Source organism: Planococcus citri, chromosome 3 (genome assembly GCF_950023065.1).
Source record: "Planococcus citri chromosome 3, ihPlaCitr1.1, whole genome shotgun sequence".
In the NCBI taxonomy this organism is placed as follows: Eukaryota; Metazoa; Arthropoda; class Insecta; order Hemiptera; family Pseudococcidae; genus Planococcus; species Planococcus citri.
In genome coordinates, this window is record NC_088679.1 from 44,699,821 (window position 1) to 44,721,624 (window position 21,804).

The 21,804-nt window shown below is 36.3% G+C and overlaps 1 protein-coding gene and 1 non-coding gene across 5 annotated transcripts in view; both read right to left on the minus strand.

Moving 5' to 3' along the window:
- spen (split ends) overlaps positions 1–21,804 on the minus strand; it is a 110,578-nt gene that overhangs the window by 78,114 nt on the left and 10,660 nt on the right. The gene's annotated exons all lie outside the window — the stretch shown is intronic.
- Positions 15,290–15,428, minus strand: LOC135842190 (small nucleolar RNA SNORA16B/SNORA16A family). Its single transcript, XR_010558092.1, has one exon. It is a non-coding gene; the product is annotated as a small nucleolar RNA SNORA16B/SNORA16A family (small nucleolar RNA).

Here is a 21,804-nt window from a genome sequence, read left to right on the forward strand (position 1 = left end):
TATGGTGCACTGATCACGACGAAAAAACGTTATCCAGCAGTAGCAGCACCGGCGCACTGCATGCCTGCAAGTGTTGCGAATTGGATAAGGAGATTTTATATGCGATTACAGATAATACCAACGTTGAACTCACACAGTCACTAGCTAATCGATCATCGACTTCTTTTACTCGTTAATACGTTTTCTATTCGAATGCTACTTTTCAGATGTGCCTAATGTATGTACTTGGACTTATAAACAAGAACTAGTCAATAGAAATGATCCGTATGCAGGACAGGTACATGCAAAATACGTAGTAGGCGAGAAAAACACAAGATTACAGAACTCAGAGTGAATGTGAATGAAAACAGTTCATAAGTTATATTTGCTGTTGTAAGATTTCACATCTGTTAAGAACTATTTCCTCAACAGGTAGATGAAAAATCTTCAACAAACAATTCTCATAGTAAGTACAGGTACATACATACTGCTTTCAATCATTTCACACTCAAGTATTCCTCGTTCACTTCGCCATTTTCTGACACATCTTCCGTTCTCTCTTCTCCAACAACCATCTTTGTAACTAATCCACCTGCAGCAAAACCCCAGCAATCAAATCAACTATCGTAATGTAAACTTTGAGACAATGAATTCTCCGACGAATCAATTATGCAACGAATGCGACCAAACCAGTCTCGGACTTATCTCCACACCGTTTCAAATACAGCCTTAATCTCACAACATCTCGCACGTAAAATTGACGCAAGTTGAACACACCATTACTCCCAAATAATTCTACGACCACAATTGTTACGACGAAAAATTTCGCGGCTGTAACATTGTGCCAAAACTACACGAAATTATTACCTTCTAGAACAAGTAAACAACCCAGTACATACGCACACAATTGAAAAACAAATTCGCAAATGACTCAAATAACGTTTGCTATACATCAGACTTCCGTCGAATAACCTTCGATATGCATACGCTTATATAATAACACACACTGTATAGTAGAACATTATATAGGTACCAATAAAATATACTCTCAACACCAACGTGTTTGTATCCAAACACCGATGCAATAACGCTGCAAAACCAGAACAACTGAGACAAACTTTCTAAAAAATATGTGGGCACAAATACGAGTAAATTTCATTACGCGGCGAAAAACCTACGCGTAGCAATACCAAAAGTGATACCTAGTTTTACACCCAACCTAACGCTTGAATTATTTCAATAAGAAAAAAAAATCAAAAAAAAACACCATCGTGTCGGTTCTTTACGATTTTTTCTCTCCGCTCTTTTTCTTTCATCCGTTCCATTCCATTCCTCTACATACACCATCAAGATGTACCAACAACTGTCGTTATTTCATTGGCTTTTTCCCATCTGATGTCTAAAAACAATAAAACTGCATTCGCGTTTTTTCCCCTGATTTCTATACGAATCCGAGTCGTAATTACTCACTTACTCATGGGACGAGCGAAATAAAATGAAAAGAAAAACACAAGACAAGAACTGGAATGTAAAATAAAAACAAAAATCATCTTGTCAGGAAATGTTAACGTAAAAGATCCGTTTCCTTTCGATTCTTCCACTTTAATTCGCTTCTTTTCAGTCTACGTACTCTGTGGAGTGTAGATATAGGTACCTAAACCATTTACAGAACCATTATCGGTGTTTTTTTTTCAAATCATTCTTCGAGAGAAAATAGAATAAACCACATCACTCGGGAGACGTTTTTCGTACGTAATGCATATTATTTAGCAAATTCTCTCATAGTCGCACACCATGAAACCTTGCAATAGTATACGCTGATATAGGTGTCGGTACCATGTTGTTATTGTATACTGTTCGATAAAGAAAAACAAAAAAACAAAAATCGAGAACGCAACTCGAAAGAAAAATATTCCTTCGACACGCGATCCACACCAGTGCAATCGTACCTTACCTAGGTATATTAATAATTTGCAAAACATACCTCTGAAGCGAATACACCGGGCCGCATCGACTTCTGATTAATTTACCTTTTCATCATCGTACCACCTTTCACGCATCCGTAAGTTAGCATTATGGAAATTTAACCATTTCTGATTTTGCATGCAAATCCAAAGATATACAGATACACGCGTGTAATACGTAGTTATGTACACGACGTCGCGTCGAATACATACATAACTTTTATGTACATTGAGTAGATAGTAGGTATAACCCCCCTCCCACCAATAAAGATATACATTAACACTATAGGTACAGAACAGTACACAAACATACACACGCCGACCTAATTAACCCTACGATAGTTATTTTCCTTCGAAGGGTACCCTGCTTGTGTATAAATGATGCCATGAATCGATCGACGAAAGCAAATTTCTTTCGAATTTCAATTTCTCAGTGTATACGAGGTACAGTGGAAAAATTTACCCACTTCTAAGATATAATTTGAGGAGAGGAGTGATTTGCAAACACGAAGTAAAAATAAGACGGGGCAGAATTTAGTTTTGAAAAAGAGATTTTATGCCATAATGGTTCACATCCAAAAATTTCACCATTTTTGTAAACTCCCAATTCTCAAGCTCAGAAGCCAGATTGAATGACACATGAACCTTGCTTGGGTCAGAAGTAGAGCATTCCAAGTATGCCGACTTTCAAACCGATCTCAAGCAATTTAGCTTTAAAACAAATTTTCAAATTTTTTTCGGAAAGCTGAGAATGAATACCTATTGTATTTTTCTCAAGATATCGTTACTTACGGAGTACATACGTAAGCAATATCCTAATAAAATTTTAGCCACTTGAACCACAAGTTTTAGAACGTAGAAAATTACAAACAAGCGCACGCAATTCACCTTAATGAAACTTTTGACCTTTACTCGTAAGAAATAATATATTTACCACTAGAAATTGAGTGACAGCTTGACATGATTCACGACCGAATGCGAATATTATTTTGGCAATATCTACGCATGTAAGTTTAGTGAAAGATGCCCCACACGAATTTCAAAAAATAATACAAAACTTGTTTTGATTTGAATTGTAACTAAAATTGAACTCGAAATACCTTTTACACAATTTCTTGAAACTTGACAAAAAATGAAAAAGTCGGAAATGAATTCATCAAATTTTGAAATGGCCACTTTCTTTCAAGCTCTTTGTGTTATTCTATAGATAACAAAATATTAAGCAAAAATTCCCCACCAAAAGAATGTAGCTAAATATATCTTTTCATTAAATTTAGTCGAAATTAAATTTTTTTCATTTGATCTACTCACGAAATTTTGTTCACTACGTTTTCAATAAATTTTTGACAGTTCTTCTCACACATATTTCGAATGGAATTTTTCAAGTATATATAGATGCTGCGTACTTTCCAGCACAATTTCATTTTATTCAGACCAAAAGAACCTACGACATACCCTACCTATATTTTTCACTCATCAAATATTACGTTTCGTAGCATGGAAGAATTCACTGGGTAGAAAGTGAAAAAATTTGTCATCAATTTCGAAATTCCTTCTCTTAAAGTGACTGAAATATAATAAGTAATAACCGAAAACTGACGGAAACCTATGGTTATGAAAAATTTCCTACGACATATACTACAGTTCAACTAGTACCGGTCCATTTTTGAAACCAAAATGCGTATTCAAAAGAAAAATGGAGTAATCCTTTATCCTTTTCTTCCAAAACGGCTGAAAAAATGACACGAGTAATTAATGAATCGATCAGAAAAATATGTACGTAGGTAATTGTTTCATTTCAAATTGTAATGAAAACTCATATTTTTCGATTTCAAACTATCTATCAAGAAATCCATTCCCGTTCTCCTCCTTATCAAACCTCACAAGACTAAGATTTACACCTGAAAAACTCGAGTAAACAAAATTCAGATAAGGCCTTCGCCCTTTTTCGATACGTTTTTGATATCCTAATGATTCAAAGACCTGGCACAGCTGTTCGAATCATCGTCGCCAAGGACACAGTTCATTAACAAATTGTTCAACTCGGAATGAAATTTTCACAACTTTAAAATCCTTAGCCAAGCGCACGTTAGTACCTTATATTTTAGTAATCGGACCATAATGCAGCCTATTTGATTAATTCGAGCAATTTCATTATGCAGCAGCACCTTTGTTTTTCTTCATTAAAATCTGGTAGGCAGGTATTGGTAACATTCTCACACATGACAAACCACTCGTATTTCGTCACAGCCCGTGCGAATGTTCATCAAGTTTCATTTTTTTCAAAACCAACTACAAATATTACATAATTTAAGTAATTTAAGCACAACGCACTCGATTCTTAAACGAAAACAAAAAAGACAAAAAAACGCTCTCAACGCTTACGTAGTAGTCTGTCTTTGATTATTTAATACACTACAGTACATACATATACTGCGTACGCATTCGTACAATAAATTGCAAGCATTATAGGCACATAGAGTATTGTACGTATACTCGTCATAAATATCATCTCGCAAAACTTTCCATAGATAATCTAACTGTCAGTTTCAAAGATTTTCACAAAAACGTTGAAGTTACACTCGCAAAACACTCCACGCAAATGCCTCTAAATTGTCTTTCACGAAACCACGATTATTACGTAATTCGCATTCTTTGCGCTATATCGATTCGCAATTCAATATTCCAATAAATATTAAGTGTTATTGATCTCGACTGTGGTGTTTCGATAAAGAGTCGTCGTTATGTTCCATCATCTTAAGGATTCCTCCATTCGCACACCTCAAACATCCATATTTCGTCTACCAAATAATTCTCAGCACTAAAATAAAACTGATAGCTCGCATGGCCACATCGAGCTCGAATTCGATCGATTTTTCAAAATACACACACACAGAGCCAGATAATCCAGAATATATATTCGTTTCTTTTCTCGCGAAAGCCAAAGGTACTCGTATTTCAAAGAGACTGGGTAGCTGCTTCGCTAACGAACTTCGTTCATCACGTGAATTTCATTTCATTCCAACGTTACAATAGAAGTCGGATTAGTGAAATTGCGCACCGAGCTAACGAGACTAACAAGAGAAATTTATTTATGTCTTACACGCCGCCGTCACCGAAACATCATAATTCGCTACAATTCGCTCGATTGTTTCGTAGCATTATCGTCCTTTTTTTAACGCCATAACACGTCAATATAGCTGCTCGAAAACTGTCTAGGAAAAAGGAACTTTCCTCCGTTCATAATACTTCTCTCAAGTTCTTCGACCATTTCACTTACCTAAGGACAAAACAAAACGAAACAAAAATTAATTCGAGATTTTTTCACCGTAATATTTCAATACTTGCTAAACATCTATGTACTTATATCATATCGTGTTGTTATTTTATAAATACGAGTACAGAAGAAGAAACAAATACACTGTTCCACGAGCACTGTCGGGCAAGTCGTAAAGTCCATATTAAAGGTTAAATATTGAAAAAAGTTCGCAGCAGTGTTTCTAATATGTACATAAAAGTAGTACTTGCATTATCGTATCAAATTCAATATTAATTTTATACTTGGAGCACACAACGTTAGTGTACGCGGTGTTTTACTTTGTATACAACACCACCACTACCATCACTCCTACCAATAGGTTTATGACTATGATGCAATGACAATTCAAACCAGTAAATAAACGAACCGTATAGGATATGCCAATGTCAATCAACTTTGTTGTTTCTTTTTTTTTTCATTATTATTTATTTTCTTTCATCTACACACAGCACATATAAAGCGTCCAATAACTGTCACACAATCATCCTTCTATCCATATACACTATAGGTAGGTATGGTTCTACGACAAAAGGAAAATTATAATAACCTTTTCATACAATAGTACAAGCTTCGTCGTAATTAAATTTCGAAGCCAGATTATTTACATTTCACATATCGAAAGTACTCTAGCAACACATACGTATTACGTACATACATATTATAGAATATAGATGTACAAGTACGTACCACATGTAAATGATCTATCGGATGTGGAGTATACAACATGCCTTAGAGGGAGGAGAAATTTATACCGAACTGACGTACTATTTATATTTTTATAGACCTAGTTTGGTAATCGATATTCCAATAGGTACCATTTCGAAAAAGACCCTTTCCTCACCCTGTGACCTTTTTTTGTAGGCCTAACAGCAAGCCCAACGACAAGTAGAAGTTCGTACAAGCGTTCAGGAAGTTCGATTCAGCAATAAATATAAAGGATAGAGGTGATACATGAAATACTTACAAAGGAAGGGGGTTTTCACTTTTCAGCGACTTGACAACACCATTCCATTGATATTGAAACAGACAGCCTACATGAGGTGTTTAGAAAACCCTCAAAAAAAGAATGCAGAACTTTTGTGGGACCTTTTCAAAATTTGTACAAGGCATTAAAAGTACTATGTTTCTCAGATTCTACCTCCCCCTCCTCTTCTCACTCTTTCCGGCGAAAAATGCACTTCAAAATTTGAACAGTAATTTTCAAATTTGTCTCTTTCTCCCCCCCCCCCTGCTTCACAATGTTCATAGGTATAGGTACACGTCTAGGTAACAATCAACTATGCAGCCATTGAACAAAAAAATGAAGTTGTCATCGTTCATGATTCAAATTTTTTCTGGACAATAATCCTACTTCTACTCTCAAACATATTTTTTTAATATGACTAGAATAAAGTGCATCCGGATAAGATAATGAATCGGCTCAAATGAACTTTTTCAACTCTTTCTCAAGACTTCATTATCATTATCGAAGATGAAAGAAATTGTGAAATATTTTTGTCTCAATCTAAACCCCCTCCCCACAAGTTTGATTTTTTCAACTCAACTTCAAGCATTTTTTGACCTAATGATACAAAATTTTAGACATTTTTCTTACCGTTTTAGATGTCTGAAACAGGTCCCAAAATTTTCAGAATGACTCTCACGAGGCCTTTTTTCACCTAATGAAAGAATATCATCTGACAAAAGATTTTTCGGTGATAGTTCAGGCAATGGAAGGGAAAAAATAGGGGAACTCGGGCATCTGATTTTTTACTTCATTGAGCAAAAAATGGGCTGGGGATTGAATTTTTGAAGAATACTAAACAAAAAAAAAACTCCAGGTCTGTTTCCAGAAACTTTCTAATTTACAGCAGTGCTTTGCATCATGTAGTATTTTTGCAGAACTTACAGGATCAATTATTAGATACCCTGTAAATCTCACAATACATACGATAGAGTATGTCTGAACAATTTTTTCATTTCTCAAAATTCGAAAAAACACTACCCTTCAGGTCAGCATGAAACAAATACTAACAAAACACTTAAACCAAACGAATTTCTAAACTTTTTAGTTTCCAGAAAATACAGTTCCGTCAGTCATCTAAATAAATTTCTGTCGATAAGGCAAGCAAACTAATTAGAAAATGTTCATTAGCGTAACATCGTTCAATATACTCGCAGAACTCAGTTGGGATGAAAAAACACCCGCGACTTCGAGTAGGTAAAACAATAAAACTTGCGAAATGAATGAAAATTATGAAAACAAGCAGCTAAAAAATGTTTCCATTTCGCAATTTAAAACGCAGAAACAAACGCTAACTTGAAATTATCCGTTTTTCAGCCGACTGCTCTGCACTCAAGCTACCTCTTCAGGATACCCTATACCAAAAAAGAAGAGAAAAACACACTGCATTCGAATAGTACCTACCCTTTTTTTCTGAAACATCAGCTAAAATTACTCTTTTCACGACATGCTTTCGCATGTAACCCCTCATTTTAATCACTCAGTCTAGGTACTCTCGCTAACTACACACGACGGTTAAAAACCGTGAAAACAAAAAAAAAATCCATAAAATTCTAGCACACTTACCACCACCATCATCATCACCAGCACGTTGGCTTAAAATGGCAAAAGGGCAGAACGCGTATTCGCCGTTATGCTGAGAAAACATAAATCATTTCTCGAGATAACACTCTTTTTTTTTGCCAGAGAGGTAGAGAGAAAGAGATGCATAGAAGTAGAAAGAAAGAGAGATAGAAAGTGCGCCGAGTGACGACGGGGTCGAAAGTTCACAACGTACCGCCGCCCCTTCTTTCCCCTCGTGTACTCTTCGTGTCGATATGATAAAACACTCACCGCCACATATATATGTATGTACTGTAGTATACGCTCTCGCATAAACGAGCACACACACCATCACACAGATACCGCACATCCCACAACACGAGAACACCATAAAAGCTCGTAATAACAAGCTTCGCGTCGTCGTCGTCGCTGTGCCATATTACTGTACCCGGCAGGATGGATTTCGCTATATGCAAAATCAATTGGCAAGTTGTAACAAAAACAACAACAACATCAACCCTTGTCAGTTATATTCCGAGCGACGACGACGTTTAAAATGCAACGAGCCCGAGAGGAAAGTCCAACTTCACCAGCATTGAACAGACTGCAGAGGAAACAAAATGCTAGCCAGACAAGTACTCGTTTGATAATATTATTGCAATAAGTAAAGCGATGAGTACAACGATGTGGTGCACCTTGGTATACCATACCATACACACATTGCACATGTACGTTAATGTACAGAGACAGACACATTAATAATAATGGCAACGTCGCGCGTCGCTCTCTTTACACACAACTTGGCAACTGTGTAGTGAAACAAGACTGCATTATTATTATTAATATTATTATTATTATTACTATTACTACGTTAAATAAGCATAGTCTTCTGTCGTCGTACGTAGCATGTATGTCTATGTACCGATGTAGTATCTCAATGTACATTTTAACTACACACCAAGAACGTAATACAACGAGCAGAGACATATGTACGTGTGTACTTGTGTAGCACCAACCAATCCATCCATACATACGGTTCAAATTACGGGCATTTTGGTCTTCTCTCACGCATCCCAATCCCCCGAGCCCTACCCTACGTTGTCACCACTGTCGTCGTCATCGTAACATACCGTCTAATTAATTAGAATAATTACAGTACACAATATGTACGTGTGTCGCCATAAGAACGAGAAAAGCAGGGGGAGGGAAAGTGAAAAACACCAACTGATATTATTTAGTAAACGAAAAAATCGAAGCAATTTGACTACTCGCCGAATCGAAATAGGGCGTAAAAACATCTCGATCGAGATGGACTATCCCAAAGAGCTGAAAGTTTTGTTTGTTTGGATAAGTTCCACTTCACCCATAAAAAAAAAAGACTGAAAATTGTCCCAAAGGTGAGAAATGCATCAAGAAACATTTGCCAAGATAGGATGTCTGTCAACTTATAGGTGACGGTGCGGCGTATAGGTAAGGGTGATTTTCAAAATTTCGAAACTCATTGGGAGGAGGGTTAAAAAAATCTGAAGTGAATTCAAAATAATTTGATCACATTTAAACCGGGAACTTCTATTCACATACCAAATTTTGTACCATTTAACCAGAGTCCAAAACATGCTCAGTATTGAACTAAAAGCGAGAAAATCCTATTAATATTCAGATCTTTATATTACATACAGTATTTCGAGTTGAAAATGTCACTGAGCTATCGAAGAGGCATTTTTTCAAAAATACTTCACAGCGAGCAAATTTCAGTTTTTCAGTTCGAAAAAGCCAAATTTCAGTGATTTGATCATTGAATTGAGAGTTGACATTTTCAAAATTGAACACATTTTTAGAGAATACTTTCATTCTAACTCATTCAGTTCTGTAAGACCCGTCCATTTCTAGATTAAAATTAAGGTTTTTTCAATTCAACTTCAAGGTTCACCAGGTCAACGAATCATCAGACAGCTGGGTTGAAAAGGAAAGATCAATTTGAAACGTATTCAACATACATAAATCGGGTTAATTTTTGACAAACGTCTCGAGAATCACTTTGAAAAATTCAATCGTAAATTTCCTCAGCAGACGATATTCTAATTACAACCCAAAAGCAGTAATACATAGTATAAATTTTCTCCGCGCCAATGGCATTTGTTCAAGTCTTGCTGCTGCTAGTACTGTGCATGGTGAATGGATATGCTGGGAGTTATCTATCAAGGTTGGAATATGTCGAGAAAGAAGCCTATTGACCGAAAGACCGACACTATTGTTTTATTATACAGCCGGATATTGGGGAAATTTTTCAACATTTGTGGTTAGCAAGCAAGGATCGTTGACCGAGACGGATACGACTACGTGTTGTCTACCAACAACAATAACTTTATCGCGAAAGTTTTTAGCAAAATATTGAACGCATCTCCATCTGGATGTTTTAACGGGTCGCCAGCGCCAATGCACATAACGGTGCGATTCGATGCGACTGCGACTTGGACGCGATACGATGCGACATCGACACGACGCGTTTATTAAAAACATCATTCGAAGCGCGCGTTTTACCCTTGAACATCTTGAAAAAAATGATTTATCATTTAAAAGAAACAGCTAGTCGCGCCATCGTATCGTTCTCGTTGTTATTGCGCGCGAATCATGATGATGATAATAATAAATGTAACTGGAATGAACTTTCGAACCGTTGTTGTGTGTTGTCGTAGCGTAGCCTGATAAGAAACGTAGACGAATGATGCGGTGCGGGGCTGGGGGCCAACTTTCACCGTTACGTGACGATTTGAGCCAAAAATAGGCTATTTTACGAGAAATTTTTGATAAAAATGGCGATTTTTGTCACGCCGGTTACATACCACAGGTGCTGGTGACATTGAAATGATAATTTTCGGAATGAAATCAAACGTAACGTTTTTTTTTTTTTTTCAGTTTCCAAATCCAAATCTTTAGTACTTCGTAAGAGAAGAGAACAAATCATTAAAATTCCAAATACCACTATCAATCTGGTTTTGTGTACAGGATGGGGATGTCTGTCCTTCCCTTGTATCTAACAATGATTCATCGAAGGTTCAAGTTGGAAAATATTAACTTCCTTGAGAAAAAATATTTCAAAAAATGTCTTCTTTGGATCGGGGTGATTCTTTAAACATATGGGGAGAAATAAGATGAACCACCTGTCATTAAAATGATGTAATTGCCTGTTGTTTTTCGGAGTCCGCTATTTCCTGGAAATAATCAAGCATCTTCAAGAAACTATAATATACAAAATTATACGAGTTATTTCACACGTGAACACGATTTCAAAATGCCAACTGTTACTTTTTTTTCAATTTTTTGTGTCAATATAATTTTACGACATTACGAGACTACGATACTGGAATCAAATTAATCCAAAATTTCAAGATCGATGATTTTCAATTCCAAGTATCAACATTGAACTTTCCACTGAACACTCAGCCCAACACTCATATTACAGCCACATACTACGCAAACGTAAGAACGGAAATTTCCATTCCATGAACCATTCATTTAATTTTACGTCTGAAGACAACGTGGCGGCGACGACGACGACGACGAGCGACGTAAGCCATGCGAAAAAAATTGCTAAATTTCACCTATGTCATTTACATTAAATGGAGATGAGGTGGGATCAAGTATACGACATTCGGAACAAAATATGTAATATGGAAGTTTGCTGACTAACCAATATCGACTCGGTTTGCTCACACATTTACGCTAGATTCTTTCAGTTCGGTAATGATAAGTACGTTAAACGTGCATAATCCATAATGTATGATATTAGTGATTAGGTGGCAATTCCATCTTTCTCTTTAGCAAACACCTTGTTTTATCGCACCGTCTCGTATCATATAAGTGTACCGTTTTTTCCATTCTTTTTCGCATTCTCTTCACTACGGTACACTTGGTACTCGTATACATCGCGTCGTCGTCGTGATATTCGCAAACGTAGCCGTACGGTTTCCATGATCCGAACAACGAAACCGTTACACGCATTCCGTATCATAAATTAACTATTTCGAACGTCTAAGAAATTGCAGTTTATTACACCTCGAGGTAAAATCGAAAAATAAATTATTTTTCGCAGCATAAGTAAGTACGAGTACAACACTCATCACCCGATTCATTACAGCACATGAAATCTACGGTGCATCAACCTTCAAATTTGAAAAGAATCTCCCAGAATAACGAGTCTATAATTAATCCAGAAATGAAAAAGAAATCAATTGAACCCTTTAGAATCAGTGACTACAACTACAAGTCATTTTCATTGTTTGGATAAACGAAGACCTCCCTTTCCTGAAAAAAAATCAGCATTTTGGTTGTTTTTCTTTGCACTGAATGTCTGACGAAGTGACGATGAGTAACTTTTTAGACCTATTAAAATCCCCTCCCCTCAAGTGTCATTGAACGAGATGAAAAAAATCCAAGTTCAATCAATTACCAAATACATAAATCAACTTGCTTGGTTTTTTTAAAAATGACTGCAGATTTTTTTCAGCTCCTGAGGTCTCATGAGGAGCTTGCCCTCCCAACAGGGGTGGAATTAATTTTCCCAATTCTGACTGTTTCATTTCAATTTTATGAATTTTTCAGACGTATTCTGAATATGATTATTCAAAGCCGATTTCGAGTTCATTTCGTGAATATTTTTTTTTTTTAGGATTTACAAGTTCTTCATCTGAATTGGTTCAAGTTTTAAAAATTTCATTCGAGATGAAAAAAATCGAAATTTCAGTTCACAACTCTCGCTCTGGACAACGTTTTATAAGCGTTTTGAAAACTGCTTGCGTTCAGTCATAATCGAACCTTCACCATGCAAATTTTCAATCGAACTTCATCTCGTCTGACTTAAATCATCAAACGGTGAAAACCGGTACGACTGGAATACATAGTAAATAAGTCTTGGGCTATCGTAGTTTTCCTCTACGTAGGTTTCCAACCAATCGAAAATCTTACAAGTTTCCTTCTATCGTCCGATTCGTTTCTTTTCATAAGCAGACAAACCTAGACAGCAACAACACATACAGTCACACGCACACGTACGTAGGCTAGGCTGAGTATCCGTAATATTTCCACGTAAAGTGGTAATAAGATACGAAAATCCATCAAACAATCGCATTTAAGTCAACCGATTTCATTCCACAGCATAAATAAAAAGAAAAAGAAGGGAGATGTAAGAAGAAGACGATGAAAAAAAAAACGCTATCGCGACAATTCACAGCTCCCATTTCCATTCACACACGTAATATCTATAGCTTTCATTCCTAGAATTTCAACCATACGAGTATACTACATAGGTAAGCTATATACATACGCATTATATGAATACGTACATCGTACATGCATAAACTGGTTTCGAAATACGTATCATCAGCCAGTGTAATACGAGAACAACTTGTTCACCGGTAGAAAAAAAAATACGCCTCGGTTGAATTATCGACATTGGTCTAACGACGGGTGGATGAAGTTCACCCAACCAACAGAGAAGGAGGAATACAAGTCCGCAGATACGAGTCGAAAAAACAAAGGCGTTCATCTGACTCGTTTGAAAATTAATATTACGTTTTTCCATCGTTTTTCCTATAACGTACAAGTACTTCTAAAATCGATTAAAATCCAACGAGTTTTACAACTTGGCGAATTCCTGAGTTTTTTTTCCTTTTTATTACGACGATGGGCGATAATCGAAAAAAAACATACACACACAGATGCCAACAGTTTCACCACTTCGGAAGATCATTCGCATAGCATTCGTCAAATTCGTATGTTATGGTACTGGGTGTGAGTTTGTGAGAATGACCCATCGCTGAACAGGCTGAGCTACACAGACGCCTGCTGCCCTATCTAAATACTTACATCACATATTGTATAGAAATATTCTGGAAAAAAATACCATAAAATTTACGATTATCAATCGATTACTACTTTACGCGTTTTTCAAATGGGAAAAAAAGGCTGAAGCCGAAATCGAAGCCTGCCACCGCGACTATTCTTCGAAATTATTACGTGTTCGTTATCTTCACCTGAAGACGATCCAATCCAACTTCGTACTAATACTATCATCGACGTCGAAAACAGACGAAACTGGTTTCTATTTTTCATCTTTTATTTATACATTTTTTTCAAGTAAGTATTTCGTTTGTATTCCTTCATCTCGTAATGCATAAGAGATATAAGTAGTCTTATCAAAATAATTATATAAACTCGTCGTCGAAATGAAAGAGATCTTCGTAATTTAAAATCTGGCATCTCTTCATCCAATGCTCAGCGAGAAAACACATCGAATGAATTTTTCTTTCAGCAACAGGGCTGCCAACCCATTCCTTCAAAAAACACTGAATTTCAACATGAAAAAAGCACTAGGTGATTTTTTAGTCTAGGTATTTATTTCCTCTGGACAACTAGAAATGTAGAAGAGGGTGGTTTTTCGTACTAGAAATTAAGGCCCTATTTTGATATACACATTTATCCAGAAAAAGCATCAAATAAGAGCGATTCGGTCGATTTTTAGCAAAGATAACTTCAAACGTTGTCTTTTCTTCTGTTCATTTTTGATTTCCCTCGCTCTCTGAAGACCACTTCCGACATATCTATCTAAGTACACAAAAGAGTATTTTTTGAGGACAAACCAATCATGTCCATTCAAATAATTTGGGCAGATATTGGTATCATTTCTTTCTGAATTTCGAAATTTTTCGATTCTTATAGTTGTTGAAAGTTGGAATAGTAGAACATATTGCATATTATATCTTCGTATGTATTATTGATACTAGGAATCAGTCGAGCGAAGGGAGGGCAAGAAGTTGAAAGATTTATAATTCGGAGAGTAAAACAATATAGATTTTTAATGAAAAGTGAAAAAAAATAGTTTTTCTGATATCAACATTTTCTCAAATATTTCAAGTAGATCGACAATACTTTGTTGGTAAAAATTCAATTAAAAATAGTTGGAAAAAGTACTAAAATTTTTAAAAAGCACTAAAAAGATGACTAACTTTCTCGCAGCTGTTAAAAAAAACACAAGATTTAGTGAGAAAGCACTATAGGGTTGGCAGCTCTGGTCAGCAAAGCGAATACAATCATTCGAATCCTTCCACAGTATCTTTACAATTTTCACGTCCACGTTGCCAATTTTTTCAACGTTTTTTCAAACTCTTCGTGATCCGACTAGACCGTCCGACGATCATCTCTATGTAATCTTCAACTATACAGCTATCGTATTGAATTCAACGTACCTGTGCACTATATTATTAAATTTGACAGCTGACAACGAATTATTAAGCGGACTAAGTCGAAGATTCCACCTGAATACCTGCTTACGAGCCGAATGAATTTCAACAAAACTACAGTACGTCAATTCTACGCGCGCGTGTTACCAGAGTTCGTCGAAAAAATGAAAAAGGATGACCTCTTGTTGATCAAATTTCCACTTTTGGGCGATCTAACTTACTGTACAGTAAGTATATTTCGCAAACATGTATTCTCTCTGGGTATTGCTGAAAAAGCATTTTGTTTGCTCATCAGCGACCGTCAAAGGAGAACATTATTATATGCTATATTTTGAACACAAATATCTACATAGAAGATTGATGTGCCTTCGAATAGCACAATGTTAAGTTAGGTACTCAAGAACATTTTTGATTAGTAAAATGTGTGTAAGTTCAAAAGAGTTACTAACTAATGTAACATGTCCGGTAGATGAGATACATATAAAAAATGAAAAAGATTACTTTTTGATGACATTCGGATGACCAAATTTTCACTTTTGGGCGACCTTTTTTCAAAATTACGTATAGTAGGTTTCAAATTCAACTTGTACGAGTGATAAATTTTTCGTGCCGATTACTGTAACATCACGTTTTGAAAATTCTAATCGTTCAATGCACAATGTTTTCGAAGAAATCTCCATCAGTTGATCAGCTTAGAAAATCGAGCTCTCATTTCTGTTTCCAAAAAATTCAAAAATTCTCACACCCAAATAGGCACACTTTCAAGAAGTGCAAGAAAATAATAGGTAATGATTTTAGACTTCAAAGAAAATAAAATATTTCAACTACTTCAGACTGCCATGGAACTGTATTGCAGCAATAAAAGACGTGTATCGCAAAATACACTAAAAAAAAATGGAAAGAAGGAAAGTCACAAAACAGAAATACCTCAAAATTCAACAACACAGAAAAAAATGAAAAATTTCCAAGTTGACAAATCTTACTGATTTTCTCAAATTTCAAAACACACGAAGCTCTCTGCAGCTTTACATTCTACTTCAAAAACCTACCGCTTTCCCGTGTAACTGACAAATCTACGCGATAGTAGCGAGTGTCGCGACAATATTCCCACTAATCAGCACATTTTCGTATAAAAATATCATAAATATTTGGAATCGTGCAGAATTTACGTCGCAAAGTATGCGGCGAAAAGTACTACCGCTTCTCGCAAAAGTTAGCCCAGTTACACGGTTTCCTCCTGCTGCTATGTTCCGTACACAATTGGGTAATCGATCGGGTCGCCTTTCCAAAGCCCGGTCAAGCGATTCAGTTCGTACACGTGCCGAAAATGCTTCAGCCCAACGTTACGTCACGCCTTTCTATCGCACTCTGCATAGCACAGAATTTTATATACAGACTGTATGGATTTGTCGTTCTATTGCACTATACTCATGTTCATCTAGTATTTCTATACATACTTTACCCCAACCCACATAACCCAAGTTTTTGAATTAAATTCTCACCCTCTTTCGCGTCCCTGTCTCCATTCTCTGTAGCCGGATTACGACCGAATTGGGTGCTGTATGTGTGAGTGAAACTGCGTTATATATTTCGTATGCGATCAGTTCCGCACTTTTTTACCGCATAGGCTTTTTCTCTCATCGCCAGCCCAACTAAAGCCGTTACTTGAATAGTAACCTGACAAAAAGGCGTACGTATTTTACAAATTAAATTTTCTCTTTAGGTACTTCGAGCCTCGCTGAGCTGCGCGCTGATTACAAATTTCGTCTCACCAACACAACAACACGACCAAGTAAAGCCGATTAACTCGTATTGACACCGATCATTCAATATCTATGACTCGGTTACCAAAATAAAAAAACAACTAAGAATACGCCAGAAACGTAGTAGTAGTAGTAGTAGTAGTACCTATGTAGTATGTAGTATGACACAAAATGAAAAGAAAAAACTTTTCCAAGAAAAACACTGTTTTCCGGTCCAGACGAGCGACGTGTCAACAGATCGCGAACTCGACTCCCAACTTTTTTTTTCTTCAAGAAAACAGGTGCGCCTACTCGATCGACTTTCCGTAATTTACGTGATAAAATTTATCGAAAAGTCTATGGAATTTCTGTTTCAACTTTGTAGGGAGGAAAATCGATGTCTTATGCATTAATTACATATAATGAACAAACGTCTTTATTCTTCAACCTTTCCAAGTACGTAACGTCCTCAAACACATACACTGTCTTCTAGTCCTCTAATCTCATCCAAATACGATACGAGTGAGAGAGAAGAAAAAAAATTACGCACGAAATAGCCTAATATTTCTTCTGCCTACACTGCACATAAATGAGAACGCGCATTTTTCCTTTTCTTTGTCCGCGTTATTCTTCCAATTTTTACTTCTACACGAAGATTTATTCAGGAAGATAGTCACGGAATGGTGCCTTCCAACAATGACGCCAGAATACTCGCTCTTCTTCGGCTCTCTGCTGGTTCGTTCTTTTTTTCTCTCTTAACGCGTCACAGCCGATGGAAATTACTTCACAATAAACAACACTCTACCGTAGGACGCTGCCGTGCCATGGCATAGCAATAACATACCATCGCCGCAATCAACGAATGTAGAGAAGGAATGAGCACAGGATCTTTACCACCTATCGTAGGTACTTTATCTACGAATTTCTTCAACGTGCCTTCTTTTCTCTCTAGGTACGAGTAGATGTAACTCGCATACGCCGCAACAACCGTGCGCCGTACACTACAAGAAGAAGAAACAACTGAACTGAAACAACTATTACAGGTAATCAGCGATCGTACAAACAAAAAGAAACACCGAAGAAGAAAAAAACACATCAATTTGGCAAACATTTAACAGTGCTTCGTAAAATATACTTTTTGATTCGGGTACATCATCAGAAAAATATTCGAGGAGACCCTATAATATGCGGTATGTAATTGTAGTCACTCGATCGTCACTTCTATCTTGCACGTTGAAATGATGCAGTCCAAGTATACTCGAACGTACAAGTTACACCTTTCAAATTATACAACATCTCCGAAAAAAATATACAGCTGCTCAGCTGCTTTGCGAACATATCGAAAGTTGAATAAGTATTTCTTTTCGTATCTCGAACGTGTTTTTTAGCAACTCTACTCCTGTCGTAGGTAAAATTGCAAAAAAAAAAGCACATCAAACTAGTAATTAAGTATCCATCCAGTGAAATATTTCGACGAACGAAACATTTTGTCCGCCTATATATTCCATCCAACTCGACCTCGTAAATTACCAATTTCAATCAACCTTTCTTCGAAGGTAACAACAAAGATGGCTTTATTTCGTACATAGGTGAGTGTTTTTTGGAAGGGAGATGGAGGGTTTGTGGGTTTGTATACATCATCACTGAAAATATACCATCTCATCGAATTTTCATTTCTTTCTTCATCCACTTCCTTCAAATTTCCATCGAAGTAGAGAATTATTATAATTCGCTTCGAAAACTGGATTTTCAACACAATGAAGATGTTCGAGGATCCATCATCTATTTCACGTAAGCTCGCTTTTTCATCGTAAATTTATCGAACAAAAGAAAGCTTTCTTTTACCGGCTCGAAAAAAGGTATTAAGGAAGACGTTCTTCCTCCGAGAAGGTTTAATTTACTCGCACAGAAAGCTCAACTATAGACAATTAGTGCTTTGGAGCCCCTTCGTTTCGTTATCGACGAAAATCTACTATTCCTAAATGACCGATGTATTTCACTGGAAAGCTCTAACAAAATCCAGCATACCTATTCGAAATAATACACACGATTTCTCAAATTGCTGGTATCGAAATGTGATTTTCAAAAAAAAGACTGCTCGTTTCGGCGAAATGAAGTAATAATTTCTTACATCGCAGTCTCTTTTGTGAATGATACATAGCCAGTTTTCTACTCTTATATCATTTCACGCAATTACGTAAATACACATTGAAAAAAGAGAATACGTATAACTACAGCCAATTTATTCGAAATATTAGTAAGCAAAGTTTTTGAAACAAAAAACTGTAGGGGCAGAGAAGCCCGAAAGATTGCCAAAAAACAATAATACTTGAACTTTTAAGAAAAAAGAAACATTTAGCTTCGCATAAATAATTAAATTCCATTTTCACTGAAAAAATTTCAAGATACGTCTTTTTCAATCCTTTCGTAACGCTTTCAGCATTTTTCCAATTTTGAACAATGGGCCAGGGAGGGGAGATTAATTTTGTTTTCCAATTCATCAAGCACCTACTACATCAAAACAGATGAAAATTCATAATTTTTTATTCGTGCATTCAAACAAATCCCGTTGAAAAATGATATTACAAACAACAGAATTGAATATCGAACTTCTATTCAGAAAGTACGACGAATATTCGTACTAGCATGATCAATTTTCAGCCATGAAGTAAAATTTTGGACCAATAATAACTCCTCCATATCAAATTATTCGTCCCTCGCCATATCTACAAAGCATATTTTGTTTCAACACTCACTGATACTCGTACCTGTTTTTTATCACAAATGAAAAACGAACCCGAATCAAGTTTCTCCGTCACATTGTCAGACAAGAAAATACCCACGAATCATTTGAACGTTTTTCAAACATTAAAATAAATATTTCAATACCCATTTAAAAATAAATGAAAACTTTGGTTGATTTTCTTCAAATTTTCGATTCCTACTAAACCTGCAGATACATTGAGAAAACGAGTTTTTTTCTCAATTTTCGACCTCTTTCGTAAAAAATTGAATAATTATTGAATTTTACACGTTTTCTAGAACTATTAACACTTCGTCATATGTACATATTTCTTAAACGTCAACCCTCCTCTCTCGAATAAACTCTCAAAATATGATTAGACAGTTTCCTGAGGCCTTTCACTCCATTCTCAAGGCAGTTTTTAATGCAGTCTTCCTTCGTAACCGGTTCGGCAAACAGCCTTTTCGTAGTTTTTTGGAACTAAATTCTATTTTTCACCTCAAACGACGAATGAGTGAAGTTTCAACGAATTTTGAGTTGAAAATGGAGGACTTTCTCAGCAATTTTTCAATTTTATGCACCACTCAAACTTACTTTTATATTTTCATAAGGACCTGCAGGAATCTATCAAAAACCTCTTTCAATCTCTCGAAGGACCTGCAGTTTTCAAAAATGGCACGTTTAAATACATAGGTATGCAGTAACAAATTATTAAATTAATGTTGTAGTGGACTTGGAAATTTTCCAGTTATCGATGATGATACGTCAAGTACCTACTACATGATATTCTCTGTAACAAAAACTGTCAGAATGAAAATTATTGACTATTACGGCGTAAAAATTCTTCAGTTGAAATCACTATCGAGCGAATGAGAATAAAATAAAACGTGGGCGAATATTAAGCTACACCCGGTACTCGTACGAAGAGGTCGTTCACTTCGTGACATTTTTTCGACTTTTTCACCCAGTAAAAAAGCTCCCGCACATTCTCGAGTTCATAATATGCTGTAGAATTCTCAATTTCTAAAATTTCCTGATCGGTACACATAGTGAAACATTATTTCCTATACGGATTCCCGATAACTCGAGTAAAATTTACTCGGGCGACGTTATATGTATTCAAAACGAAGAGGAAAATCCCTGATACTTTCAGTCAACGCAGCATAAATACAGTTTCTTTAGCGTTATTTTTTTGCGCACATTGGCTGGCGTCCAAAAATTCAATTTTTCACGCAACATTCTTACGTTTATTTTCTCTTTAGCTTTCCTCGTCCAATTCAATCGATATCAGAATCCTAGTCGTATCGATAAAAACTCCCTCACGCGGGCAAAAAAACCATAACTTGGACCATTTTCAAACTTAATAAGTAATAACGAGTTCAATCTACCGTAATTTTTTTAATCTTCAAGAAATTCGAGCCATTGTTACAAATACACTACGTAGGCACATACGTACTTATTTTCATATTATGGCTACGTACGATACGCTATTCTCAAATCTAAAAAAGGCGTAAAAAAGTTAGCGACGAAAAAAAAACAGTTCACAAACGAAGAGAAGGAACAAAACGACACACACTCGTCAGAATGACATACATCAATTCGTCACTCCCGCATACTATACGACCTAATGTAGAGGTACTGAGTACAGAGACAAACTGAAAGACAGAGAGAGAGAGAACGAAAGAAACCCGTTACCGAGTGTTGACCACGTTTCAAACGGTTACATCTCTTTTTCTACTACAATTTTATCATCTTCTCCCATAAGAGTAAAAAGATAACGACTAGCAAGCTTTTTAATGACAGCTCGACAATAACCAGTTACGCGGATATGCTACGATTTTATAAACGACCAAACTGGTGGCGAAGAAGGTGAAAAAATCGTGAAAACTGCGCGAGACAGGTGATAAGCGAATCGTCACTTATTATCTTTTACTACTTTTAAATTTACAAATCTAACGGTACACTTGGCGGTCTCACTTGTGCGATGCGTACTACACGTACCTACCTAACCTACCTACCTATCTATCTATCAACGGAACCAGAGCCAGAGAGAAAGAGAAAGAAAACACGACGCTAACGTCGACCTAAAAAATCTATTTCGCGCTCCTCTTTCTCGAGCTCGACCTGTTCATCACATAGCTGTTATTTCGCGCAGTGACCAACAAAAAGAAAAAAAGCAGCAAGCCAAATACATTGGTATATATAGATAGGCATACGTACCTCTATGTACACGAACGTACATAACACACGCCTTTGCGGCAAGTTCTGTGGTAC